Raw genomic sequence first — 14,317 nt, 5'->3', positions numbered from 1 at the left:
AGTATTTTGTGGTTGTCATTTGAGGGGGTCTCGTTGGGGTTATGGGCTGGCATCCCATCTGAATTGGAGGGAAAACACAGGGGTCCACATCAGCTGATACAGATGTTAAAATGATGCAGTGTTGCATTCAAGGTACACCTGTCATATGTGCATATAGAGCTGTTAAAGGCATATGTTAGACTCGGGATTAAGGCCTTCCTTCATCATCTTTGATAAAAAAAAGTTAGTGTTTCTGCTGCTGTGCTCTCTACAGAAGAGTTTATTACTGAGAACCACCGTCCTCTTTCAAGCTGTCCTTTTGTTTTTGCCGCTTACCTGCACATATATGGATCTTTTTGACTCCTTCTCAGTGTCTTCTGCCTCTATTTGCTTGCATATATTTTTATCATAGTGCCATGCTCAAAGAATTAAAAACCGACTTGACTAGGCTCATTCCTCAGAAGGAGAGAATTTTTAGCCTTGACATTATCTTATTCACAGTGAACATAGCAGCCAACTACTCCCTCACTGACTCATCCACATAATCTAGACTTTCTCAGCCAAATGATGATGTTATACCCAAGAATATGTTATCTAAAGCAATTTCAAAAGGTTTCAGTCTATTACTGGCATGCCTCTCCTGTTTGCACTTGGAGGTGTTGGGAAATGTATACTGATAATGTTGCAAAGGGATTTGAATATAACAGATGCATTCAGCAACATTTAAAGTTGATCAGTGACTTGTTCTTCACCCTGAGTCAGGAAGCTGATTATTTCCAGTCAGGAAAGTTGTTTATTTAGCATCTGCAGAGTTCATGAACTTGGCAGTTCCCTCTTTAGTTGTGTAAAGTCAGAAGCTCCTCGGTTCAAAAGTGGTTTCAGGTCAAGAAAAACAGTGACAGAGCGGTAAAGTTTAACCACACTTTAGCTGTGTTTGTGACCAAAATGACAAGTGGAAGGTTGGTTAAGGCTAAATAACATAATGTAATAGTGGTTCACGTGATGGGTCCATATGTCATGTATCCTATTTTTATTCTGCTGTTGTTCAGCAGAATGACCTTTCCTCTGCAGCCTGATTAAACAGTTAAAAGGTGAAAAGTCCTACATTTAATCACGCATGTCCCAAGAGTTTGTGTGAACATTTCTTTTCCTGCTGTTTAAGAGAGTTGAATGTTTTACTCCAGGCATAACAAACTGCCTCCCAGGTCTCAGATTTCCCTGACAAAGCAGCAGTGAGTCGAGAGACAGGCTGCAGGAGAAAAGTGATACCTCTCTGCTCGAGTGGAGGAGGAAGCACAGGCTGTGTGTCATTGTGTGTTTGTGAGGAATGTAAAGTACAGTGGAGATAAGAGCGCTTCAGTTTAGAGTGAGTGATGATGAAGGTGGGTTGAATTAATGAAGAGGTGTGTGTGTCCATGTGTTATTATGTGGCTGCTGACAGGTGCTGCCCAAACACTTAGAACCACTGTCAGTGACTACAGTGATCATCATTGGCGGGGCAGCATGGTTCTCTGCAGGCAGCATCAACTTCTGATGGAAGTTTGAGATGGTTTGCTTTCTAGGATAGTAATTCAAGGGAAGATTACCCATAAATAGAGAGTCGTTTTTAATTTTAGAGGCTAGAAGGTGAAAGGGACCAGACATTTTTTAATTGCTCCAGCAGATTCTTTTACCACAGGGATTGAGCAGTAGCTTCAAAGTGTTCTTGATGTTTTTGCCTTCTTTTCTTTTTTTTTTTCCAGAGTGTGGAATATATGTTGATGGCATGTGTTTTTATTTATTTTTTCTGAGAAGCCATGTAGAGGCAGCTACATTTGTGCATCACTGGAGTCCAAGAATCATGTATCATACATTATCGTTCTATCACACTGAAATGTTTGCATTGTTTTATATTGTGTTCTTTGCGTAAGGCAACATGCAGCAGCAGCAGAAAACTCCCCATGGGGTGCAAGAAGTGATTTCTGCTTAGAGAAAAGCTAAGAACATGTTCTGAGCTGTTAACCACTATTCCAAGCATTCGAAGTGCAAAAATAAAACACATTGCTCATGCTTAGTCTACTTTTGTGTTCTGAAAGTAGTGAAATATTCCGGCAAATCAGAAGAAATAAAATATAACTTGCAGAGAAACTGCAGCAAGCAGGAATTTAAAAAGCCTCCGTCTAAACCGTGGACCAGCAGAGTCACACAATACTCTTATATGATCTGTTTACACGAAGTGGTCTGGTTTGGTACAGTTTTTCCATGGTTTTAGCACATTAAACTCTGCTCCTGTCTTAGCTGATGTCCATCCAGTCTCTCTCATCGTGACGGGAAATCACACTCTTTTAAGAGAGCCAAATCATTTGGCTGTTGTTGCTTGTTGTTTGGCTTCCAAACAGCTGGCTTGAATCCATTTTCATCCATTTTCATTACTGCTTATCCTGTTGGGGGTCACAGGGGGCTGGAGCCTATCCTAGCTGTCATTTGACAAGAGGCAGGGTTCACCCTAAACTGGTCGCCAGTCTATCGGCTGATATAGAGCCGAGACAAACAACCAGGCGCACTCCCATTCACACTTACGGCCAATCAAGAGTGATCTAACGAGATTTGGTGGTGCAAGGAAGCTGGGGTACCTGGAGAGAATCCACACATGCAAACATGCAAACTTCACAGAAAGCGAACCAGGAACCTTCTTGCTTTGAGGCAACAGCTCGAACCCCTGTGCCGCCATGCGGCCCGGCTCGCTTAAATGTGGATTGAATAACAACAAAGGATGGAGGAAAGGAAACTGGCACTCAAGCAGGAGCTAGCTACATTGGCTCATGTTGAAGAGCTGTTTCATAGAACATGCTTGTTCACAGAGGTCATCGTCTGGTTTGTACCTCAGTTTTGGGGTCAATGGTCATGGGGGTTCAGTTCATCATTAAAAAGGATCATGAAGTCTCAGGGTTATAATTCTAGACTTATAATAATAATAATAATAATAATAATAATAATTATTATTATTATTATTATTATGTGTTCTCTAGAACTATCAGTGATAGTTGGTGCAGCCTGTGATACATTTAACAAAAAAGAGGGAAACACAAAAACACAAGTGAAAAATCCTGCCTCGTACTTGCCAGTGCAGAACCCCTGACTAGCTCATGCAAACACAAGAGGAAGCTGCAGAGGAGTGTGAGCAGAGCGCTTAAAAACACTCTTGTACTCATGTTCTCTTCTTCTACCTGTCTGTGTATAGTCTTTAAAATGTATGAGCATTGGTAATGTCTCCGACCCTCTCTGCTCTTAGGAGTGGATCAACAACTCCTGTCTTGAGTGCAGAATTATGTTTTGTCAGGAATTTGGCGCCTTTAAGGCTGTTCCTAGTTCTTTCTTTGTTGGGAACCTATCTGTTGTGTTGTCAGACACTTTGAATAAAAATGAGCCTATTAGTGTCAAAAACAAGCCCCTATTTTGAACATACCTTGATTTACTCTTTCTGTCCGGATCCCCCCCTTTAAAAATCTATGATATTTAAATGAGGTGGGTCACATTCAGAGTTTGTGGCGCCCTCTGATACTCAATCGAGGCATTGTTTTTTTATAGTTTTATACCTCCTCTCCTCTTCATGCTGTTTCTCCATCCTAGCAACCAAAGCTGGTTTAAATAAAGAGGGGCACCAGGAAACAGGGTGACAAACACCCTTGTTTCCAGTTATCAGACGTTTATGCGCTGTATGGGGGATGGAGGAATGTGTTAATTGGGGGGAGCCCATTGAGAGATAAAGGCCGAGGACCCTGGTACAATAATTCAGAGCACTGATCACTAATGTGATGGTATTTTTATGCTTAATCATGCTGTCCTCTTTTCCTAGTTCTCTGCCTCAGCTGAACCCAGCTCATTCACTGTAGATAGAAGAAAGCTGCCAAGCTACTTCACTATACATAAACCTCAGCTGGTATCTGTGTAAACTCTGTCATTCTCTCTGAGCTTTGATAATTGCATGTAATAACTCGCCCACTGTTGGTCTAGTTCTTGTTCTCAGGAGTGCAGAATTACAGGCAGCTTAGTAACACAGTTCAAACACAGGAAAGAAAGGCTTACGATGAAACTTTCAACTATATTTTCTCAACATCTTTGAGATTAATGTAACCTCCAGGTGGAGTGGAGTGGTTGTGACCAAATCTACTCCTTTCAAGTGGCTCACTCTGTAAGAAAATCTGGATATATTTATATATGTTAATAGAATAGAGCTGCAGACTGATCATCATTTTGGACACTGGACAAATATGAATTCAAGCATATGCATCATACTCTGAAAACAGGGTAATCTTTCCACAAGATTGTCAAGATTGTGGAGTGTTTCTGTGGGAATTTGTGCCCTTTCATTCAGCAGAGCAGGGTTCTGTGCAGGCCAGTGAAGTTCTTCCACCCTGAACTTTTAAAACCATGTCTTTATAGTCCTTCTTTTATGCACTGGGGCGCAGTCATGTTGAAACAGAAAAGGGCCTTCCCCAAACTGTTGCCACAAAGTTGGAAGCAAAGCATTGTGTCTTGGTGTGCTAAAGCATTATGACTGACCTTCACTGGAGATAAGAGGCCTAGGCCAAATGCTGGACAACAGCCCCATACCATTATGCCTCCTCCGCTAAACATCACAGTTGGAGCAGTGCAGTCAGGCAGGTTACATTCTCCCAGCATTCACTAAACCTAGACTCACCCATCTGACTGCCAAACAGACAAGCATGATTGCATGCAGCTGCTTGGCCATGGAAACCCATTCATGAAGCTCCTGCTGCACAGTTTTACATTAATGTCAGTGGAAGTTAAGAACTTCTACTTCATGTCTGAGTTGCTGTTGTTCCTAAACTCTTCCACTTTCTAATGGTATCACAGTTGACTGTGGAATAACCAGCACTGTCACATCCATCAGAGTACTGCACTGAAGTCACTGAGCTCTTCAGAACGACTCATTTAGGATCACAAATGTTTGCAAATGGAGACTACATGGCTAGGTGATGATTTTATACACCTGTGGCAACAGATGTTGATCGAAACACCTAATTTCATTAATTTACAGGTGTGGCCAAAACTTTTGTCCATATGTATAACACTGAATCTGTATTGCCAAAGGTCCACATAAACATAGAAGTAATTTTAATACATTTAGATGAGAAAAATAAGCTAAAATGCAGTCAGAGAACAGATTTAGAAAGTATGAAAAGAGAAGAACCCCACAATGTTAACTCAAACAGCCTTAAGAGACATCATACAGATTTGAATCAAGGCAGGCACACAGTAGAAAAGCTTAAGTTTTGTGCAGTATATCTTACCCAGATAGAGGAAAAATTGGATTTGCTGTAAGCCAATCACAGGGTTGTGAGGGACTCCAAAAACCTGTTCAGTGGTTTGAGGAAATTAATGGAAAGCAACATGAAAACCACAGGAAGGGATGAAGAAACAAGAGAGAGCTTGAGATGGCACTGCACACTTTCTTGTTTTTGCTCAGATGGCCCTATGCTGATGAAAAGGAAGTGGGGTCTGAGACATTGTTAAGCACCTTCTATTATCTTTGACATAGGGATGTTCCTAAAACGTTAAAAGGCACGCACATCCCAAAGGGTCGAGTACTAGGTGCGGAACCAAAAAGTATAACAGGCAAGACAGAAAAATAAGTACGCACACCAGAAGCTGCTCCAAAGGCTTATTTAATGAAGAGTATCACCACATGTGACATTTCGGGCCCAAGCCCTTCATCAGACAAACAGAAACAGGGGATGCACCTCCATATATGTATAGTCTGAATCCCCTGACAAGTCATGTGACATTATTATGTCAGTGTAAAGATAAGGTATACCAAGAAATATATACATCTGCAAGTCACATTTTTTTAGACAAGTATACATTATTGAAATCACAGTCCATGATCAAAATTTGAAGTGAGTCAAAAATATATCAAAAGATGGGTGAGAACCATCATCATCATAGTGACATGCAAAGAATATATAGAAAAAAGTAGTAAGTTACCCCTATTAATTAAAGACAAGTGACAATCTTATATCACATTAACTGTATAAAGATATTCATACTACAGGTTAGGGTTAGGGTGAATAAATTCCCCTGTGGCTAAATGCAGATTGCAGATCTTTTCAGCTGAAGTCACATAAATACGTGCTTTAAACCAACTCTACACCAACAGATTTGTCCCCGTCAGTGCTACTGTTTGCGGTTGTTTTTATTGCAGTAAAGCACAATATACCATCAAGGCAGTAGTCATTAAAAAGAGCTGCAGTGGCTGCTATTGGCAGGCTGCTAGTTTAGTTTAGCGAGTTTAGTAGGAGCGTTTGACTTGGATTGTGGGACTAAACTGGTTTAAAAAATATTGAAAATTAGGTTAACTGATTCTTAAATTTGGCGCTCACTCCAAAGAGATCCGACTCAACCGCTTAGTCAGCTAACTGGCACATCCCTACTCTGACAGTTTATTCTGTTTAAAACATTCGATGTGTTATTGTTGTGTGTAGAGTTACATCTAATTGAGACCTGGATGCCAGCCATTACTGGTATCTATCCAAGCAGCATATGGAGTATGTTTTGGTTTATGTAAATGCAGAATCATATTCAAATATGTGCTCAGTATCACTCTGCTGCACCCTCAATCAATGTACCACAGACAGCACTGGTGTCTGAATGCCTTCTGGTCAAAATAAAGACTTCTGGAATGATTTAGCTGAAATGTTTTATAATATTTTACATTACAAACAATTGTCCGTCATTTTTCCACCACTTCTCTAAGGCTTTGCCCAGTTTGGTAAGGGACAGACTGGTTGGAGATGCTGCATCAGACTGAGCCACAGTTGTATTATTTGTGAACTTCCTTGTCTTTTTTTTTTCCTCAACACATGTAAAACCAAATCAGAAAACCATACAAGAGTTTGATGCACGCTCTTCATCCCACGTCATTGTCAAGGCTCCTCCTACTGTGAAACTACATGGTGCACTTTTGGAGATGAGTTTACAGCCTACACTTCATCCCAAAAAGAAAAAGTAAGTTTGCTTTTGTTAGATGTTGTTAATGAAATAAATCCAAAACTTGCTTTAAGTCATGTCCTTTTCATAAGTAGGTAAGAAAATAAATTAACATCGTAAATCAGTTTTTGTTTGACAGAAATCTGAGATTTTATTTTCAGGTCACATCGCCCAGCCCTACAAACAATATTGAGAAAATACTCTGCAGGATAATGAATAAAGAAACATAAAAGCAATAACTGTAGAACATGCAAAATATTTGTCCCTTTGTACTGTTACATTTTGCATCAAATGTGAGAAGTCTCATCATTTCAGTTCCTATATTTCTTAGTAGAATCCCCTCCTCTTTTCCCCAGCAGGCACTGCAATTACAGCCAGAACATTCAGGCCGCCACACACAGACCTGTTCATACATGCTGTTACAATCTAACTCAGCCTCCAGAAAGATTATGGATTTATTTTCATCTACTGAACGAATCCTGCAGAAACAGACACGCACTGATGTGACGAAACATCGACGATACCTCCTGTCTGAACTTGGGTATGAAATCAGACAAATCAAATGAACTGAGGAGCAAAAAGATCACAAATAGAGATCACGTTATAATCCATCTTTTCTTGTTCTGACAGGCTCTGAGGAGCCCCCTTAGCATGTAGACTTTTCTTATCAGTAACCAGAAGAGCTCAAACAGAGTTATAGTACAACTACCAACCCCATCTTCATTTTAGCTCACCCCCTTTACCCTGCAACCTGACTCTAAAGCTCCTCTGACTCTAAAAACAGACCAAAGTCTTACCACAGAGCGCTGCTTCTCAGCCCCTTTAATTGGGAGATGACCTGGGACCCATTACACTTTTCTGCAGCACACATCTGTCTCTCTGTTTCTTTTCACTCCTAGAAACTCCTCCCCAGTCTGAGGCAGCAGAGTAAATGAATCGCAGTTTTTAATTTCTTTGTCAGGTTTTTGTGAGTGTTGGTGATCAGAGAGAGAGCACTGGTTTGATACAAGATTTGACACTTTCATAGATCACCTCTTTGTACCTCACACACACTACCGGGCTGTAGGCTGACCTGTACTTGTGGGTAATTTGGGAGGTGCTGATCGCTGACACTCCATTATAGCTGCTGTAAATGTGCCAGGAGATGGCTATGATGATACTCGCATTCTGACAGCCTGTGAGTGTGACTCTGTGGAAAATGCTGTCTTGCAGTCTCGCAATTTGTGCCTTCAAGGTCAGGCCGTCCGTCTGCATAGAGATTCTGACTGATATGTCAGGACTGATCGTGTGGATCCGTCCCATCTGCTCTGTGATTGTGTCAATGTCCTCTTAGAGAAAATAAAATCTTGACAATATGACGCGATGACAGGATTATCATATTTACACTCTTATACACACACTTGGGAAATGATGGATCTGCCAGTCAAAAGGTGATGGAGGGTTTATTCTGATCACCTGCAGGATTATAAAAACATACACTAGTGTTTAAGTGAGGGTGTCTGCCTAACATTACATTGCAGAGATGCAGCTTCCTGCTTCTGCTGTGTCATGCATGATGAGCACAGTTGTAACTGAAGGTTCAGAGCTTTCACAAGAATCTAGAGACATTTTAGTGTGTTTGCACAACAGAGCGCTCAGTTCCACCAAATGACAAATCAAATTGAATTTCCTTTTTATAATGCAAGATAAATCATTTGGGGAATAAACAAAAGATGAAGTACAAAACCTGCGAGTGAACTTGTTGTACATTGTATCCTAATAATCTAAATGAATCATGAACTATAACAGTACATAGTTTTATTTGATTATCATGCAATGAGCAATTTAAGTAAAGCAGAGTATTATGCCTTCTGTCTGAAAACTGAAGGTTAACCATCAGAATGTTTGATTCTGTAGAATTTTACAATTGTCCAAAGTCAAGGAGATTCTCTACTAAATTTGATCAATTATCAATTTTATTGCGCGGATGGTCAAGTGGTTTAGGGTGCTACCCATGTACTTGGGTGGCCTGGGTTCGAATCCGGCCCGTGGCCCTTTACCGCATGTCTCTCCACACACTCTTCCCTGTTTCTGAGTCTGTCCACCGTCCTTCCTCTATCAAATAAATGCATGAAAAGGCCCAAAAATAATACAAAAATATAACTCAATTTTTATAGCAATGCAATTTCTGTTACTGTGGCACTTAGTTCTACCACCGTCTTCAGATAATTAGTTTTTTTTAATATATATAAATCTGCACTCAGTGCCCGTAATGACAAAATGAAATCAGAATTCTTGACATTTTAGCAAATTTATTAAAAATAAAAAAAGTTTTTAGACCCTTTGCAAAAACATTCAGTTAAGCTCAGGCTCCTCCCATTTATCCTGATATTTGCTGAGATGTTTACACCTTGACAGGAGTCCACCTGTGGTAAATTGGGTTGATTTGACATGATTTTGAATGGCACACACCTCTCTATAAAAGGACAATGACAGTGATATCAGAACAAAAACCAAGCCTTGAGGTCAAAGGAACTACAGAGCTGCAGACCTCAGAGCCAGGATTGTTGGCAGGCACAGATCCGGGGAAGGCTGCAAAAATATTTCTGCTGCACCGAAGTTTCACAAGAGCACAGTGGCCTCCATAATTCTCAAACCAAAGAAACTTGGTGCAACCAGGACTCTTCCAAGAGCTGATTGTCCGTCCAAACTGAGCAATGGGGAAGAATGGCCTTAGTAAGACAGGTGACCAAGAACCTGATGGTCACTCTGACCCTGTTTTCAGACAGACACTGTTCTGGTTCTGGCTCTGGTTCCGTTCTGGAGTCTCAGAAGCTTGGTGCTTCCTGGCAAACCAGCCTGCATTCACACCAGTTTATGCAGAACCAAAGTGGGAGGATGTGATGGACATGTATCACAGAGTCTTTCTTGCTGTCCAGGTATTCCTTCTTCAGGTTATTGAGTTATTTAATTATTTTGTCTGTCATTCAGTTGAACCCAGCCTTCATTATCTCTTCTGCGAGTTCAGCATATAACTCACTCTTCTTTGTTTGACTCTCCAACTTCACCTGAAATTCTGTCTATACCAATATCACAACCAATCATTTTGTGTCCTTAGCAGACCACTTTTTCCTCCATCATCTGCTCGTCTTCACAACTTAGAGTGTGATAAACCCACTGATGATGTCATGGTTCCCAAGAAAAAAAACAACTATTTTTGGTTCCAGCTGAGAACCAACATTTTAGGTTCAGAACGAAATTTTTTTTTTTTTTTTTTTTTTTTTTTTTTTTTGGGTTTGAACATGCCAGCTGGTTTAAAATTAGGTTCAGGAACCGGCAAGGAGCTCTGAAAGCAAAGTGGGCTTTCATTTGTTTTTCACTGAGGAGAGGCTTCCTCCTAGTCACTCTGCCATACTAAATGCAATTTACCCACCCATGTGTGGACAAGGTCTCATTCTTTTCACTAGAACCTTATGTTCCTTTTATGCATTAACAGGGATTTAAGTTTGGCCTTTTGGGCACCAAGACGTCATCTTTAATGCTTTGTGTGGTTGCCTTTCAGTGTGTACTGAAAATGGTTTGATACCTGATACCTTCAACTGCATCCAGAGGGGGTCTGGGATGCCTTCATCCACATTGGATTGGTTGAGTAGACTGCAACACATTAAAGACCGCCCTGCCAACTAACAGAATTTGCAGTCGGCCACTGGTAAACTAAAAGCATAGCTTTATTTACAGTAAATCTGTCCAGCAGCCTCAGTCAAAGTGATGGGATTTCTGTCTGTTTTAGAGATTTTTAGGGCTCAGCTCAGTAAAAAAAGCCAGTCTTATGGTTACTAATGTTACGTGTGAGGTGTGTGTTGAACCTAGAAGCAGACAAGGATGACGAGTTTAACAGATTTATTGACAATAATAGTGCCGGGGGGGGGGGGGATGAGAGGCATGGTTAAATTCAGATCAAAGCTTCTACAACAAGAATTACTCAAAGTAGAGAAGTAGTACGAGAGGTAACCAGAGAGAGCTGATGTACCATGGTGAGAGGTAGATAATACTCTGGCGCTGAGGCGAAAGTCTGCAGCCTTCTTCAGGGAGAGCTTGATTGCAGAACAGTCTCAGGTGTGAACAATTAGCCTCAGCGCCACGGAGAAAGGAGAAACAGAGGTATGTTACCCATAACAACCCAGGAAAATGGAACCAGACGTCACCAAAATAAAACAAGAAAAGACGAAACCACCACAACTAATCAAAGCCACAGTAAGAAACAGAAAGGATGTTTGGGCTTTTATTTCTAAGAAAGGCAAATAAGTTCCAATATCAGGTCATCACTGAAGACGTGTTAATCCACTGTATGGATGTACACACTAAAGTGCAGTCATTTGTATCTAAATGCCCAAAATGGATTGTTAATCTGGGATAAGGCATTGTTTAACCTTGCAGACAGAATCATTGGCCAGCAACATGGAGTCAGAGGTATTTGGACCGGTGTGGCTGTCCTGGCAGACCGGGATAGTTGCAGAATTAGCACTGTTAGCATTAACAAAGATAATGCTCTTGTTAATAAATACTGCAATTAATTAATTAATTAAACACTGCAGCATTTTCATCAGGGCTGATCTGCAAAGAATCAGCAGATGCATCACTCAAACATGTCTAAATGTATCATGATGAGATGCATCCTCTTGTGTTACTGCACATGGTTACTTTAGCCTTCAGTGAGCACAAACAGTTAGATTAACAAGATTATATGTTGATCCTTGGCTAGAGAATGTAGCAGCAACATCATTACACACTCATCATTTATGTTCTCTCACTGAATCAATGTATAGTCATCCTCATCACTGAGATGATTAATTTCAACACACCTACTTATCATTGATTATTTCAAAGCAGGAAATTCTAATCATTATAAATTCTAGAGGTAATAAATTACTCTCAGTCCACAGCTCTTGGCGTCCAGTCTGGTGCTGTGCTGACCGTCACAGCCTGGCCAACAGTTGTTTGTTTGTACTCAGAGGAGCAGCTTTAAAGCGGCATCTGCTACCAGAAAAGCTGCTCTGCACACTCATCACATTTCTCTGTTTGCACCGTCACAGCCTTCCATCTGGTGTGAAACGAGTCAGCATGAACAGCTTCTGTTGCCTGATTACTGACATGCATGCTTCATTATACAGTAAATTGCCCCATCATTCAGCTTAACTAGTCATTAAATATAAACAGACTTGCATAGATGTGCATGGTTATGTGCACAGTCTTAATGCTGATTGATAAAATTTGAGAGTTAAATAATCTCAGGCTGTTGAGAAGTTAACTTTTCATCCTGCATGTCTCTATGCAGCGTGTTCACACAGGTTCAGCATGATCGAATCAACAGGCTCTCTGACTGTTCTTACTTGTCAGCATCGCTCTCACTGGACTGAAGTTCACACCTTATCTCTCCCCATTTCCTGTCAGTATAAATTGATAATGATGTTGTTTGACACACAGCATGCATTCATACTCTGCAGACGGACCATCTCATGTGTCGCTGCAGCTCCAGTGTAGAGTTTCATGTGATGATGTAAGGCTGGAAGAGCAACAACACACCAGAGAGCTCAGCCCTGCAGAGCTTGAGTTGATTATTGAAGCATGCTGATCTAATAGTAATCAAATTAAAACTGTTATCTCCCCCTTAATATCTGCCTCTGAGTTCTTAGAAGGGGATATTTAAAAAGCTGGATATATTAGCCAATAATGCAAACAAAGACTGATACGTATGAGTATTTCCTGCATGGGACTCCTACTCCCTGTGCATCCTGCATGGATTCTGACAATCCATAGTCATGTTAAATATTCAGAATAACAGACAGTGCGCTTAATTAAAGGTAATATTGATGTGATCACTTCAGCACCACCCTGATGAAGTTTCCTCTCCAAATGAGGGAAACCCTAAGAAAACAACCACATCCTTATTATTCATAATGGTGCCACACATGGATTAAAAAGCAGCTGGGAGTCTCAGATTGATTTAACTCCCAGTTATGGCTAAGCAATAGCAATGTCAAAGTAATACTTATCGACCTTATTTACACATCATTTGTTTTGAAGTCATACAGATGTGAAATTGTTTCCAGATCTCTGGAAAGTTTGTGTGTTACAAAAACTGCAGCGCTCAACCATCTGCTCTCATAGACAGTAGACTCATCTTTATTTATGCCGTGCTTCATCATTAGATGCTGAATGCAGCTTTGCTTGGAAAGGGTTGTAATTTCGTCAAATAGCTGCATAATGGCTTAGCATCTCTGAGAGAATTGAAGCTGTGCCATTTCACTTATTTACAAAATTTTAGTGCGCACAGTTTTTGTGGAGCTTTCACAAAGCATCACACAAAAACCTGCTGGCACTTTCATGTTGGCTGTGATGGACTCTAAAGATTTTCATAGCTATTATAATATGATTTATCATCCTGTATAATTTATGAAATGTGACATTTTCTTGTTCTCTCTGTGTTTGTCAGACATCTTGCTGAGGCTCCTGTTACATTATCTTCTCTATGACAGGACTTTTAGAAAAACGGAACTGGCTGACAGAGCTGTAAAGGTAGTCCAGTGTATTGTGTTTTGCTAACAGATACTCATATTAACATGATATGATTACTGAATAGCTTGTTAAAATGTTTTTTAAATCCCTATAAAATATTCTCTAACATTTTATAACATCTTCAAATGACTTCACTTGAACTTGTTCTTCATTCCTGCCTGCAGTAATAGTATAAGAGGACATTTCAGTCTCTCCCTACTTTCTTTCATTAATGATGAAGGCATATCTGCAGTGATTTTTGCTTACGTTGCAGGGTTGTGCAGGTTACATGTGCATAAACTTGAGCTTCCCCAGTGTCATTAGGCTCAGTGTGGGGCTCAGCTGCAGGGTGCTGAAGCCCATCTGTCTCTCTGTCTTGTGTGTCCTGGTCAGGGTCAGGTCTGGGTCACTTCAAGGACTTGCTTCATTAGTCTCTGGGGGATCACATGTCCGCAGAGAGAGGGGAGTGGACAAGAGGAGAATAGAGGGCAGAGTAGTCTGGGATACATCTGGTGGGGTTGAAGGAGAATAAAAAGATGCTCAGACTCCAAACATCAGTCATTGGTGCAGGAAAAGACTCTTGAATAACCAAGGCAAAAGCAGTTATTGTGTTTGAATCAGAATCAGTTTCTGTGTCCCTCTACAGTCCCTCTGGTCTACTTTATCATGTAGTTGTTTTTGTTTTTCCTTATTGTTGCCAGGGAGCAAAGTCCTTGACCATTATGATGTGTGCAGGTTAATTCGAGAACAATGTGCGAGCAGGTGAAGCTGTGTGAGGACAGCTGAAGAGAGCACGGCAGCCTTTCAGGCCACA

The 14,317-nt window shown here is 40.7% G+C and overlaps 1 protein-coding gene across 3 annotated transcripts in view; it reads left to right on the top strand.

Annotated features, from left to right (window-relative positions):
- mpp7a (membrane palmitoylated protein 7a) overlaps positions 1-14,317 on the top strand; it is a 242,472-nt gene that overhangs the window by 27,800 nt on the left and 200,355 nt on the right. Inside the window, exon 3 of one of the 3 annotated variants that reach the window (XM_041814354.1) lies at positions 13,442-13,524. The exons of 1 other annotated variant lie outside the window; for it this stretch is intronic. The gene's annotated coding sequence lies outside the window, so the exon portion shown is untranslated. Of the gene's footprint in view, positions 1-6,859; positions 6,988-13,441; positions 13,525-14,317 lie in introns of all 3 variants that reach the window. One more of the 3 variants, XM_041814355.1, reaches the window with a different exon arrangement.

The sequence above is a fragment of the Cheilinus undulatus genome, linkage group 19 (genome assembly GCF_018320785.1).
Source record: "Cheilinus undulatus linkage group 19, ASM1832078v1, whole genome shotgun sequence".
Lineage (NCBI taxonomy): Eukaryota > Metazoa > Chordata > Actinopteri > Labriformes > Labridae > Cheilinus > Cheilinus undulatus.
Note: the sequence above shows the minus strand (reverse complement) of the source record. Positions and strands in the feature narration are given on the sequence as shown.